The sequence below is a fragment of the Phyllostomus hastatus genome, unplaced genomic scaffold (assembly GCF_019186645.2).
Source record: "Phyllostomus hastatus isolate PE091 unplaced genomic scaffold, TTU_PhHast_1.1 phas_scaffold_200, whole genome shotgun sequence".
NCBI lineage: Eukaryota > Metazoa > Chordata > Mammalia > Chiroptera > Phyllostomidae > Phyllostomus > Phyllostomus hastatus.
This window is the reverse complement of record NW_025334016.1, coordinates 5,551,523-5,565,506: the sequence shown is the minus strand read 5'-3', so window position 1 is coordinate 5,565,506 and position 13,984 is coordinate 5,551,523. Positions and strand designations below refer to the sequence as shown.

At 41.2% G+C, this 13,984-nt stretch overlaps 1 protein-coding gene across 5 annotated transcripts in view; it reads right to left on the bottom strand.

Moving 5' to 3' along the window:
* Nucleotides 1-7,360, bottom strand: part of USP9X (ubiquitin specific peptidase 9 X-linked) — a 112,854-nt gene extending 105,494 nt beyond the window's left edge. For 3 of the 5 annotated variants that reach the window (XM_045860603.1, XM_045860602.1, XM_045860604.1), the window contains exon 1: nucleotides 6,109-6,767. The gene's annotated coding sequence lies outside the window, so the exon portion shown is untranslated. Of the gene's footprint in view, nucleotides 1-6,108; nucleotides 6,768-7,133 lie in introns of those variants that run through there. The other 2 variants (XM_045860601.1, XM_045860600.1) reach the window with 2 other exon arrangements.
* Between the last annotated feature and the right edge of the window lie 6,624 nt (nucleotides 7,361-13,984).

The following is a 13,984-nucleotide window of genomic DNA, read 5'->3' as shown; positions in this document are numbered from 1 at the left end:
GGGCTGGACTGGGAGTAAAAGGGAGAAAACTGTACTTGAACAATGATTAAAATAAAAAAAAGATGATGGGTCTAATGCCTTATATAATAATTTCCATGCTCTTTTGGATCCAAGTTAATTGAGTACACTGACACAGTTAGTAACTGGCTCACAGAAAAGGGATGTAACCAACAACTAAAACTTACAACTCTCAATAACCACCAAAGGCAACAGGAAGGAAATGAACATAAACAGAATAGGAAAAGTAAAAAAGTCAAAGGCCCTTTTTATTCTTCCTAAATTTTCTTCTCTTCCCACTACACAGGCTTTTTGGCTGAGGATGGGATCCCGAACTACTCAAAATCATTCCGAGAAACACAATTCCTTTGATAATGATTGGCTACTCTTGAGTCTCAAGTGTTCAAAGCTTTACATGACTGGTCAGTTACAGAAAGGATAAACTGAAAGGGGACCATAACACATCAATTTTGTACAAGCAGTTCTAGGTTACTGGAGTCAAATATTCCCCTAGATTTTGCCACTCAGGCAATCAAGTTAGTTATTGTAAACAATGTAATATTGCATGCTATATAATATATAAAGGACAAAATCCCTGTTTATTAACGATTATCTATTATGGGGGAGAGATTGAAGTATAAATTTTGTAAGTGACTACCAAAGCAATGGAATTCAAAGAATTCACTAATTAATGCGACTCATTAGATATGGAAGTAGCTTCATGAAGAAGCATGCTATCTTAAGTTGCTTCACCTTTTTGAGCCATGTTCCTCATTTGAAAACCAGAGTTTGACTGGATCTAAGACTGACTCCTTTCAGGATGGCTCATCATAAAAGGAATAGGGTTAAATTCAGTGAGACTCCAAGCAATAAAAATGGGGGGGGGGAGAAAAAAAGAAAACTCAACAAGAATATAATATGGTGAACTGACTACTCATCCAACAAATTACTATTGACTGTCTGTATGCCAGGCATTTTCTAGGTGCTAGGGATACAGCAGTGGACTTAGGATCTTGAGTCTAACCAGATGGATGTCACCAACCTAAAAAATTTGGAGGACAAAATTAATCTAAACAAAATAAATAAAAATAAACTTTAAAAAAACACACAGCATAGGGATAACTTACAGAGCATCAATACAGTAAAGGAATGGCAGAAGGGGTGACACCAGAGTATGTAATATCCGGCAAATATGAAAAGCATCATAAGCACAGTGATTCCTAAAGCCAATATGCAAGAATTCTAAAAGAACCCATTTCTACTGTACATGACATTTGGGCTCACTGGAGAAGACTGGAGCTCAGAATAAAATTCTATTTAACTTATTTAAAGAAACTGAAAGGTAAAAGGAAAATTCCGTTGACTTATACCACAACTAGGTATAAGCCTAATAACTTAATTCATTCTCCTATGGGGCACGATAAAGAATGACAAAATTAGAGTTAGTACAACTTTAAAGATTAGCTAGTCCAATGCTCATTTCCTATAATATAAAGTTTCTAGACAAGAATAATTTCTAGCCCAGTAAGTATTTGTTGAATGGATAAAAAGGAAACTAATGCCTTAACAGAATAATGTATTAGACCTGGAACCATAACTCTAAGGTGCTCACAGTAAGAATTAATAAACAAATATATATGTGTCCATGTGCATAAAATTCTATGTGGACTCCTGGTCTCTCCCAACTATTCATCTAGTGTCTTAACTTTTCACTGCATTTGTGTAATTTTTGGCAATATGACTGACAAAACTAACGCAAGCAAGAATATTACTGCCTAATGGTAAGACACAAACTCCACAGTCTCAGACCTCCCCTTTCCCTAAAAGGAGTCGCAAAACAAACCCTAAGTGCATATCAGAATTGTCTTTTGAGGTTTTTAATGCCCTGTTTTCACCCCAAACCTATTCAATTTTAATCTCCAGAGAATAAGACCTAGGCAAATTCTTCTTTTTTAAGCTCCATAGGTGATTGATACAGAGTCAGGTAGAAAAATCATTGTTAGTGACTAAAAATAGAATTGGAAACCCATTTGCTGTGGAATACATGTATAGTATATGTGTGTGTACTGAAGTGCACAAGACAAGCACAGACACGTTTAAAGAACAAATGTAAGTAAGACAGTTCATCTTAACAGTCTATTTTTCACACCTTATTCCTTAAAAGAGTATTACATTGGCCACTGCATTGAATAGGAACAACTGAATGATCAATTCAAACTTCAATATACTTAAACAGAAGTTTCATGGGGTCTTTTTTCCTTATGATAGACTTTATAGCATAGAAAATAGGACTACAGTAATCATTAATTTAACAGAAGGATCTTTGACAAATCTTGTGCCACATTAAGAATGCTCATAGCCCTGGCTGGGGTGGCTCAGTGGGTTGAGTACAGACATGCACACCAAAAGGTCACCAAGATTCGATCCCTGGTCCGGGGCACATGCCTGGGCTGCACTGATGTTTCTCTCCCTCTCTTGCTCCCCTCCTCCAAATAAATAAAATCTTTAAAAAAAAAATGCTCATAGGTTCTACATCAGCAGGCTCTTCCCCACCTCTCTCAATATAGAATTCAGCATGATGGCCCAAGGAAATTAAGAGAAATGAACAAAATAATGGTGTTATTGTTGTTCCATTCATTCTATAAAGTTTCCAACCATAACTATAAAAATGGAAAATGAAACCCTTAGTTTCAAAAAGTTTTTGTAAAATTTACAGAGATTAAACAAGGTTAAATAAAACTCAGAATTCTCAAATTGAACTAAATAGTCGCTTGGTACTAAATGTTCACTTATGAGGTAACTTAAATAAATTACTGGGAGACAAATGCCTGGATTTTACATCTTTGAAGAATGTTTAGTTGCCTCACATTATTTTAATCATAAGCACACCCACCAACTAAACTATCAACCTAAACATGTTGGAAGACACATGGAAGGGAAAGAACGTATTTGCTACAGAGCTTTAGCATCTCCCTTGGACAACCAAGATTATTTCCCAAATTGCAGACTACTATCATTTTAAAACTTTAATCTGGTATAGGAAACAAAAGTTCTAAGTGTTTTTTTTTTTTTAAAGTAAGTAATCAGTGTTACTTCACTCATGTGGCATAATAGTCAAAGCACCACTGGTTGAGCCTGACAGACCTCAGTCCTTCATCTGTAAAATGGAGATATTATCTACATAAGGTAATAAAATGGAAAATGTTTAACATAGATTTAAGCAGTTGAGGGGGGGAAAAACCCATCTTATTTATCCACTTGAAAGTTCAATAAGAACATGTTCACAGCAATAACACAGTGGTTTTCAAGCCTGACTGTATGAGAAATCACCCACAGTGCTTTTAAAACATACCTTTGCTCAGACCCCAAATCAGACCAATTCATCAGTCTCTGGGAGTGGGCCTCAGGCATCTATATTCTTTTCTAAACTCCTGCAAGTGACTCTAATGTGCAGCCAAAACTGAAGTACAATGTATTAACCCTTTCCCAAATACTAACATTAGACTTTTAAAATAAGACAACTTAGCAATAAATACAAAAGCTTTTAAAGATACAGCTCCTCAAAGAACCAAATGGAAACTAAAATCCTATTTTTCAATTAAAAAATATATATCATGATTCAGAAAACATACCAGCAAAAGAGGGGTTATAATGCAGGACTGTTATAAAATATTACATTCTTTTAGAACTTAAAAAAAAATCAACTAGCTGAATAACCACAAAATCAGACCCTCCCCCATACCTGCACGAAAGTCTTATGAGAGGTAATCCTTTACCACACACCCCTATAATTTTCAAACAACTTTCTATAATCCGATTTAGAACAAAGATTGAAATATTAAAATAAATATTTCAATATTAAAATTCTGAAACTAAAGTATAAAAACTATCAGTTTTCAAATTGACCTTATGAAATAAGCTAAAAGAATGCTCCCTTGTGTCCAACAATCAAGAATTAGCAAATTCATAACAAATTCATTTCATGAAAAGCATCCATTTGCAAAAACTGTAAGAACATTATTAATACCACATCAAAGAAAATTAGCTGAGGGGATATCCATGAAATCTCTCTTCTTGAGAAGTCAAAATTTATTTCAAAATCCTGAAAGATAAAAGATCCAAAGTAAATCCTATTTGAGCATTCTAGCCATAAAATGAGACTACAGATCACCAAGAGATCCCAATAATTTGGCGAAAGGTAAAATCTGTCCTTCAAAATTCCTTTCTGAAGAACTTAGGTTCTTATATGTACTGTTCTTGCTGTTAATCTCTCCAGAAATTTTCCCTCAGAAAGAGACAAGGTCAGCAAACAAAAGAACGTTAAGATAATATGTTGAGAATTACAAGTTAAATGTTCATGCAAAAAAAAACATTTAAAAAGGAATAATAAAATTCGTGTTAAGTTCAAAAGTCTTATTTTTTAGTTGAGAAAGCAAAAGAAAATATGATTATCAGAAGCATTTTGAGTTCACCCTTTGTACACCAATTCAAAGTATTTCTCGTTTTCACTCTATCCAAACACTGGAGTAATAAAGCTTAAAGAATTAATGTTAAAAGACAAACCACGAGTTTTGAAATTGAGAACACAAACATTGACATATTTATATATTTAATACACGAATCTTTTTAAGAACTTGGAAGACATTTGCCGAAACCAAAATGGCAGCCCACTAATATCAGTAGACCAGGGAAATCTAAAGGAGAGTTTGTAGTCTATTTTTATAAAGTTCAAATGCACAAATTAAGAAAGCCAAGCTAGTCATATTTAACCAGTCCTTACCATCTAATCACTAAAAGTACGTAATGAGCTCCAAGAGGGGGTTAAGTACCTGCTGAAAAGTTTCCTAATCGATGTACTCCAATTTTTTCCTCAAAAGTAAAAATATACAAATGTTATGCAGATTTAGGGGACTCAAGGGTTTCCAGGTGAAAGAGTGCTACGGAATAGTTCCCTCCCCTCAAAACAAACATGAATATTTAACATACACTCTTTTAAATTCAAAGACAATTTGAAGAAATTACACACACCTGTAAACTTAACAGTGGAAAATTCAATTAACGTTTTAACTACGGAACTTTCAAAAATAACATGCTTAATTAATTTTAAGTTGTATGGGAAATATGAAAAATTCCAAGGTAAGTTCCAGTTGCCACAGAAAGGCATACAAATATTACAGAACAAGCACCTGTTCCGTAACTCTTTAACTTAACATTTCACAATGAATGAAAAACGAACCGTTTATCAATCCTGAATCCTCGCATCACAAGAACCTGAAGGCTTTATTATTAACGAACTCGCACATGCTACTATTTTTGGCAGAAACAGTTAAAAATAGAAAGGTGGTGGGTCCAAGCTAGCTTGGAAGCGATTTCAGCATCAAAACAACCTTCGCGGCTTCGGCCCTCGTGAGGGGGGCGCGGGGGGGGGTGGAGGGAGGCGAAGGAGGTGGAGGAGGCCGATAACCCGGCTCCAGCTCCGGCTGAGAAGCTGCGGGTTATCGCAGCAGGGTGGGGGGAGGCCGACAAGTCGTTCGGCCCGATAGCCAGGCATAGCCGAGGCCTAGCTCTACTGCTCCAAATCACTCCACCTCAGTAATGGCGTTTGGTGTCAAGTGGAATGAGAATGAAGAGGAGAACGGCCGTCGAACTGCAAGCCGCGGGGGAACGAGAGCCTCTAGCCCCAGGCGCTGACCCGGGTGCGGATGCGGAGGCTGCCCGCAGGGCCGGGAGACTCCATCCTCCCACTCGGCCCCAGACAGGACGGGAAAGGGGGGAGGGGGAGGAGGAACGGAGCCGTCAGCCATTTTCCCTTACAGTCCAAAACACACAGACACGCTCCCGGGACGCCGGCTCGGAGAACCCAGACCCGTACCCTCCTCGTGGCCGCCCATCCAACCCCGGGCCTGGCGCGGGGGGAGGGGGGGTGACGAGCGGACTGGGAAGCCCCCGAGCTGGGACAGGAACAGCGCGAACACGCGCGCGCGCGCGCGCACACACACACACACACACACACACACACGCACAAACACACACCCCTCGCCCTCCTCCCCTCAGCCAAGTCCAGCTGTTGGCCCAAGAAAAGCTCGTCCCCCGGCGCGGTTGGCCACTCACCGCACAACACAGGCGTCTTCTCTTCAGAAGCAGGGCAAACAGAGGCGGCAGCACGACTCAGTCCTGGGACAAGGCTCACCAGGGTGCATCCCAGGCCCTAGGGGGACGGGCGACAAAGTGTGTCGAGAGGCTGCAGCAAGCCTCAGGACTGGGGGATTACACACGAGCGCCGGAATCCACCGCTCACAGCGCTCACCCTGCAACTGCGGTGGCCGCTGCCGCCTCCTCAGCCGGCGGCGGCCCTCTTCCCCCTTTCTCTCCTCAGACTGTGTGACTCTCGCAGAGCTCAGGGCTCCGGGAGGTGCGTTTCTCCTGCGTCACCTCCTTCTGCTCCTCCTCCCGCAGCGACGGCTTCACCTTCCCCTGCTCTCCGTCTCAGTCCCCGCTCCGGGCCTGGTCGCTTGGCCGCAGTTTACTGCTGGCTGTCGGCGACGACCAGAGCACCGGGCACTGAGGCAACCGCCTCCCGTGAGAGGCGGCAGCGGCAGGCTCCCGCGAGGCCTGTGAGCTGAGAAAGGCGGGGAGGGGCTCGGAGCGGCAGAGGCCCGGACCGGCCGGGTGCGGAGAGACTGCAGCTCCGCCGGCGGCGGAGACTATTTTCCGCAGCCGCGGATACCCGTCCTCGTCAATATGGCGGATCCAGCAAACCACCCCTCCCTCCGAAACCGCTCGGCCAGTGGCGGCGGCAGTAGCGGCGGCAGGGGCAGCAGCAGCGGTGGCTAAGAAAGCAGCACAGCGGCGCAGACTCCCACTAGCTCCAGAGCCGCCCAAAGCTCTGAGGTCGCCGCCCCCGTTAAGCCCCGCCCCTACAAGGACCGCCTCTCCTTACCTCCTCCTCCTATCCCCCACCCCTCTCTCGATCAGCTGTTCCTCTGACTCGCTCCGCTCTCTCAGCTCCTCCTCCCAACGTCAAGCCTGGGAGAGTGGCGCCAGCCGCCGTGGGAGCGGAGCCTAGCGAGACGCCTGGAACTCGGAAAGCTGGGGTGGGGGAGGGGAAGACAATGCGGTAAAGATAGTTCGCTCACCTCCGTTCTTTCGGCCCCGCCCCTTCAGGGTCCCGCTACCACACGAAACCGCGTTACTTAGGCATCGTCTGGGGAACAGTTGTGAGGGCAAAAGTGGCAAGAGGACGGGCAGGAGTGGGGGAAGGGAGGCCTGAAAGGATCTGGCACACCACACAGGAGGAGCAGCAGCTAGGAGATCGGGACTGGCAGGCTATGCGGCCAGGACAGAGTTAATCGCGCGAGCCACAGCCGCGTTGCTCAGAGGCCGCTTGTTTTTGTTCCATTGTGAACCCTGGCCCGCCAACCAGTGCCCGGATGATGACGTCACTGCCCCCAGTTCCGGGATTGTGGGGGGAGGGGTGGCGGAAAAAGGAGATCTGGAGACCACGCGCTGGGCTGTCGCACCCGTAGTGCCAGGGGGTCCCAGCGGCGCAGCTGACCGGTGTCACGGGGCTGGTAAGCCGGCCAAGCCCGAGAGGTTGGTACGCTGGAAGGCGGCATCGATGTGAGGTTCTGAGGGCCTGGCCACCTGCTCAATACCGATAGGAGAAAGGTGTGGCTATCTCCTAAGGCTGGAAGGGGGGGTAGCTGCGAGGGGGCCCCCCATCCCCACCCAATGAAGCTGGTGCTCTGAGAATCTCATTTACTTTATCCTACAGCATCAGTACCTGGAAGCACTTAGGCTTCCTCACAACCTAATTCTTACCACTTTCAAAGGAAAAATTGCGAAGTGCCAAGGAAGGTCCTGTGCCAAATCATCCCAATTCAGTTACAAAGCGGAACGGCTTTATGAACCCATAATATTCACTATGTCATGGACTATTTACTATGTTTATATTCCAAACTAACTTATCAGGTTAATCTCAAATAAATGGAATGCTTGGAACAAATCTATAAGTAACTATCTTGGAATAAAGAGAAAACAAATGCAGTTTCTAGTTAATCACAGCTTTTCTTTTGACTTAAAAATGCTGTGGACACCAAATTGTATGCAAAAATCATAGAAAAACCTCATTAAACAAATCCCTGTATTTTGCACAAAATAGAGCTGTGGACACCAAATTGTATGCAAAAATCATAGCAAAACCTCATTAAACAAATCCCTATATTTTGTACAAAATAGAGTTGAATTTACCGGTACTTAGGCTATACTTACATAATTTGTAATCAAGGGTTGGAATCCAAACTAATTTAGTGTTGACACAGTGAGAACACATTACTAGTATCCTAAATTTTAAAACCATTTGTCTATACTATACAATTTTCACAAAATTTATCTAGGAAGCTGTCCAAGACACAAACCTCATAGCCCTAATAATTCATAGCATCATTTCCTTGTTTTCTTAAATAATTATTTCCATGAATGGCTTGTCTTGACCAGTAGTTTATGAGTTCCCGAAGAGTAGACACTACCATCCATGTACACTGGAAATAAGGCTTGCTAATTGCATGGTTATTTTATTTAATCTTCAGAACCCTGTGAGGTAGTCAGTACATATACTGCTATCATTGTCTTTAAATAAGGAAACACTAAGGATAAGTGATTTGCCCATAATCACCAGACAGTATTGGTAAGTTTTGAACACATGCCTTTTAACCCTATCAAAAGTAACAAGGACGTCTGCTCTCACCAATTCTATTGTTTCTGTTTCGGAAACAGAAATGGTGATGGTTGTACAACATTGTGATTGTAACTTAAAGCTAATGAATGGTGCATTTAAAATGGTTAAAATGGCAAATTTTGTTATATATATTTTACCACAATTTTTAAAAAGTGGGAAAAATTCACCCTGGCCTAGTAGCTTAGTTGTTTAGAGGGTCCACATACACCAAGGTTGCAGGTTCAATCTCCTGACAGGGCACATATGAGTACAAGAAGCAACCAGTAACTATATGAGTGGAATAACAAATTGATATTTCTTTCTCCCTCTCTAAATCAATACATTAAAAATATTTAAGTGGGAAAAATTCAATTTCATATGGTTTAGCCCATAAATTACACTCCCACCAGTAGTTCTAGGGGAACCTAGCTTATCAAGTCAAGCTCACCAGCACCTCACCCCTTCCTATGCTTTGTGGAGCTACGCACTGTGCACCTTTGTCCCCAGGGTGGGTGCCCTACAGGAGTGCTCAATCACTTTGGACACCTTCCTCTCAGTTAATGGGATAAGGAAATTAACAGTTTTGATTTCAAAGAATAGGTTCAATGTCACAGAGCAGATCCTTAAATTAAAGTCCATGTAGTCCAGGCCTGCCTTCTTATTTCCTTTATTTTGGGGTTTCTCTTTCCTAACTCCTGGCTATAGCTTTTTTTTTTTAAGATTTCATTTATTTATTTATTTTTAGAGAGGGAAGGGAGGGGGGAGAAAGAGAGAGAGAGAGAAACATCAATGTGCGGTTGCTGGGGGTCATGACCTGCAACCCAGGCATGTGCCCTGACTGGGAATCGAACCTGCGACACTTTGGTTCGCAGCCCGCGCTCAATCCACTGAGCTACGCCAGCCAGGGTGGCTATAGCTTTAAAACTGATTTTTTTTTAAATTTCCTGGTTCAGTTGTAGTAGGGTAAAGCCTTATTATATTACATTTCCTCAAAATTTCCCATTGTGCTCTTATTTTTCCCCTCAGAAATGTTTGATAAGTACATCATTGTTTATTAGGACACTTAAATACACAGAAATTTCCTGGATAAGTTGGTATTTTTTAAAACTTTCAGAGCTATGAATTTCAAAGTTCCATAGACAAGATGGTAAATGCTGCACAAGAGGGAAATGCTTCATACTTGTGGAAATGTCTTCTGGGTTAATGGCTAAGCTAATATAAAAGAGGAGGGAGTTTTGATAATACGTACCCTAGAGAAGGCTTTGTGGTTTGAATGGAATGAGGAAAAGTCCACAAATGACTTGATATTCTTTTTTAGTTTTTAAGATTTTATTTATTTACTTTTTAGGGAGAGGGGAAGGAAGAGAGAAAGGGAAACACTGATGTGAGATACACTGCATCATTGCCTCTCACATGCACCCTGACTGGGGGACCAAACCAGCAACCCAGGCATGTGCCCTGACCAGGAATTCAACTGGCAACCTTTCACTATGCAGGACAGTGCTCAACTGAGCCACACAGGTCACAGCAATGACTTGGTATTTTTAATATAAAAATGTTAACTAAGAATCTAAGTAGATCCCTGGCTGGTGTGGGTCGGTAGATTAAGTGCCAGCCAATGAACCAAAAGGTTGCCAGTTTGATTCCCAGTCAGGGCACATGACTGGGTTGTGGGCCAGGTCCCAGTTGGGGTCATGTGAGAAGCAACCCATCGATGTACCTCTCACACATTGATGATTCTCTCCCTCTCTTTCTCCCTCCCTTCCCCTCTCTCTAAAAATAAATAAAATCTAAAAAAAAATCTAAATAGATGGTCCCATTTTATCTTCCTTCATGAAAACAGAGGGCATAGCTAGAGAGAAGAACATAGGGAGAACAAAGTACAATATGAAAGACCACAGACTACTAATATGCTACTGCTAATGGATATTCAATAGAATTTTGGACACCAGTGCCTAGTAGAACAAATATGCTTAAAAATAGCCTGTCCATCCTGCTCTGTGAAAACCTCTCTGAAACGGACCTGTTCCCAGCCAAGGACTTGGATGCAGAGTCCATGGTATTATTTCACTCCTTTTACTCTAGACCTTTTGAATCTCCTGGCATTTACTTAAAATTTGAAGGGTTGTATTGTATAATTTTTTATGTAAACCACCACAGTGCAAAATAATCAGCCTTTTCATTTGTTTTTACTAATACAACCTTGCTTATTTCATCTCACCCTAAGAAGTACATATTTTCCTAGTTGGAGGGTAACAACTATGATTCCTGAGAAGCCTGAATCTTTACATCACCAGTTTGGGGCACTGGTGAATTGCCTCAGCAGGACTTAGGGGTGCTAATTCCACCTCATTCCTGACCCTAGGCTAGTTCTAGTCAACTCAAAGCTCCTAAATACTTGTAGTATAGCTCAGCTCTGTCTCCATGCCTGTCCAAAAGATTCCAAATTTTCTAGGTCTTACCTATCTAAAACACAGGCCTCATAATTTAAATGTGGATCTGCAAAGTCAACCTGATTTTCACAACCATTTCACAATCAAAATTGCACTGCACTCACCCAGAGTACCACTTGGTAATGCAACTTAGACATCAAGTAAAATTCTCACTACATTCTCTCGACACGATTGCAGGCTGGTCAAAAGCTTTAGCTCTATCTCGCTTTTTGCTTTATCACACCCTCCTATTCTTCTTTGCCAGCCTGGAAATTGTTCAAAAAGGCAAAATTTCAACCAACTTTTTCTTTTGCCAGAATTTCTTCAAAGTCTACTGTAACTTAGTCTAGTATTGCTTATCCCAGAAAAAAGTAAACAATTAAGCTCTAAGTTTCTGCTTATCAATTTCAACTAGTGTGGGGGGAGAGTGGGAAAGGTTCTTTCCTAGCATCACCAACTAACGATTCTCCAGAAGCAGTTGGGTGTCCTACCATTTAACTCGATTTTGACACTATCTACCCAGATTCCACCTTTAATTAAGGGCGCAGTCAGTCCTGCAAGACTGCCCCCTTCAACTCAGATGCCAATTGCAAGTCCAAGTTGTTACCTGTGCTTTTGTGCTTTTGATTGGAGGTTTCAACAACTCCCTCTTTGGGCTATAGGTTAAGGGCTCAGTCCTACAATACTGACCCCCCACTGAACCCCTTGCTTCAGACACTAATTGAAAATAGAGGATGCCACCTGTGCTTCTGACCAAATGGCTATATAAATCAGAGGTTCCCATACTTCCTAAATTGTTCTTACTAATTAAGTAGCTTCTCAAACCAGCATAGGAATGACCTGAGGGCTATACTTCACACAGAGCTTTTTAGACTCAAGAGTGCAAAGACTAAGGGTCCAAGTTAAAGGGGTGTCACCCTTCCCCATGACTCTACTGCAGGCTACTAAAGTTTGATATTGACTTTAAGATTTCTAAGAGAGAATTTGCCTGCTAATATATAGTATATGAATATATAATAATATGTATAATGTATATTGCATGCAATATATAAGTATATATTAACATATATAATTATACATATATGCATTTATGTAATACCCAAATGTATGTATCTCATATATGTAATAAAGTGCTACTTCTCTAAATATATTTTGCAATTCAAACTTTTCACAAACACAAGGAGGTTTTCTTTCAGCCAAAATTGGTGAGGTTTTTGGTTTATTTTTTTTTATTCCAAACACTGCATTTTTGACTGCTAGAACAGCTAGTCTTTCTTGGCTCTTAGGCTTATTTTTTTGCCTCATTCTTTTTGGTAAAATTTATTCTTTTCAGAAAAAATGCAAACGATTTGTCAACCATACCAGCAGCAATTCTCTCCTTTATATTTCTGGGTTCGTTTCAGGACATCCTTTCTTTCTTTGGGGGTTGCCCTAGGTAGTGCAGAGGGCCTCACAGCTCTGCTCTTAGGTTTTCAGACTCAAGTGCCTGTTTGCAAAGCATGCATTGCTGGCTCTCAGTTGTCAGGGCTAGAGAAAAACTACAGTTTCCAAATCAGCCAATGTTTCATGCTTGGTCAAGTCCTTTAACATGAGATTATATATCAAAATAGTGATTTATGGTGGCTTTATAAATGTGTGCTAGAAATGGTAGTATAACAGGTGGTATAACCAAAAGAAGCAGACCTGGTCCAAGCACCATTTTGTAAAAGGGCTTTTCACTTAGTTTGCCTAACATGGACATCAGAAGCTTAAAACTTCCATGTGTGTCACAAACAAAACATTATTGTGAATGTAAGATAACATCACAAAATGTCTAGCAAACAAGAAAAATTTTTCTTTCTTCCATCACCAAAACCAATGACCACTATCATTTTTGTATATTTCCTTCCAGATTTTTTGTATAAATAGTCCTTTTAAAAAAAGCTATAGAAATAATGCAACCAAATTAAAGTTTGCGAAATTGAGAAATAAGTAAAAATAACCCCCATAGTGCTAAAATGCAATGATTATATTAAATATAGTATAATTTATACTATTCTTTTAAAATTGCATTTTATTTATTTTGAAAAAATAGGTGTGTATACATATCCTTTTTTAAAACGTTCACTTCAAAAAACATTCAGCAAATGTTAGCATGCTATTTAGCTTCTGCACCTTTCATTTTTTCACTTAAAATATCTTGCAGATCCTTCCCTCAAGACATCTAGAGCTGACTTTTTTGACTGCATCGTATTCCATTGGGTGCAAGCAGCATAATTTGGATAGCCAGTCCTTTACTGATGCACATTTGGCATGTTTTAACATCTTTTGCTATTATAAGAAAATGCTGACTTCCAGTTTCCGCTCCAACGTGTTAGGATCTTGGAAGTCATCACTCCCATCCTCACAAGAAAAAAGTCAAACAGATTGAATATCAACAACTCCTGTTAGATCCATCAGAAAATTGAGGTCACAGGGCTAACTGCTACCCCCCAAAATTGAAGAGACAGGCAAATACAAAGAATCACAGCTTACCACAGCAGAAACTTTGGAACAGAAGACTGCAGCTGGAGCCAATACCAGGGTAGAAAAACAAGCTATAGTTGATGAATTGTTAGAGGCTCAGTGTGGACAAGCTAGAGGGGTAAAAATTCCGGCAGGTTGTGGGGAGGCAGTCCTAGGAGAGTGGAGGTAATTCTCTAAGTTTTACCTCCAGGAGCTCTACCAGGTTTTCAAAGTAAAGGCTGGAGAAAAATCCCTTCCAGCTTCTCAGAAGGGAAAGGGAAAGTAACTTTTTTGAAATTGCTCAGAACATTCAGTTCTCCTTAACAAGTATGGGACCTCAAGGGAGACTTTTTTT